This window comes from Quercus suber, unplaced genomic scaffold (assembly GCF_002906115.3).
Source record: "Quercus suber isolate HL8 unplaced genomic scaffold, Cork oak 2.0 scaffold_533, whole genome shotgun sequence".
In the NCBI taxonomy this organism is placed as follows: Eukaryota; Viridiplantae; Streptophyta; class Magnoliopsida; order Fagales; family Fagaceae; genus Quercus; species Quercus suber.
Genome location: NW_027069981.1, coordinates 538469 through 539628, shown reverse-complemented (window position 1 = coordinate 539628; position 1160 = coordinate 538469).

The window sequence follows — 1160 nt, the reverse complement described above, 5'->3', positions numbered from 1 at the left end:
GTAGACATCATCTGGTCTGTGAGGATTAACAAAACCCTTTGGTTGTTCAACATACACCTCTTCTTGTAATATCCCATTCAAGAAGGCACTCTTGACATCCATTTGATACAGTTTGAAATTCAAATGACTAGCTATGGTCAAAAGCATCCTAATGGATTCCAGTCTTGTTACTTGTACAAAAGTCTCATAAAAATCAATCCCTTTCACTTGTCTATATCCTTGAGTAACAAGTCGTGATTTGTTTCGAATAATAGTACTATGTTCATTTGACTTGTTCTTGAAAATCCACTTAGTTCCAATTACATTTACTCCCTTTGGTCTAGGAATTAATTCCCACACATCATTCCAAACAAATTGATGAAGTTCTTCATGCATAGAATTAACCCAATCAGCATCTTGAAGTGCTTTATCCACCTTTTTCGATTCAAATTGGGATAGATAGCATGAGTGAGTAATTACAACAAGGCTTTGGATTTCAATCTCATGTTATCATTCAAACTACCCAATATGTTTGTAGCAGGATGATTTAACTTTACTCTAGAAAATGGACCTTTGACCAGAGATATGGAGGTACCTTTTTGTTCTGATGAAGGACTAGGCTCACTTTGTTCTTGTTGAGTTTCATGAACCGGTGTAGCTGGTTCTGAACTTGATAGTACTGAAACAGCATCATTCAACAACAGTAGCTCTTCATCACTATGCTTCCCAATATAATCATCAGGAATAGGATCATCAACTTCCATAGTCTTTTCTTGAACCAGAGGAGTGTTTTCTGAATGAGTTTCTGCACATAGTTCATCATTGATCACCACATTTGAAGACTTCATGACTGTTTTAGTTCTCAGGTTGTATTCTCTATAAGCTCTACTAGTGGAGGAGTATTCTAGAAAGTATCCCTTCTCACTCTTTGCATTAAACTTTTTTAGGTTCTCCCTATCACGTAGAATATAATAGTCATTGTCAAATATCCGGAAGTATTTGACAACGGGCTTTTTACCTCTCCAGAGTTTATAAGGAGTTTTCTTGGAATCAGGTCTAAAATACACCCGGTTAAGTATATGACAAGCAGTGTTAACAGCTTCTCCCTAGAAGGACTTGGGCATCTTTTTGTTATGTAGCATGATATAGGCCATCTCTTGAACAACCCTATTCTTTCGTTC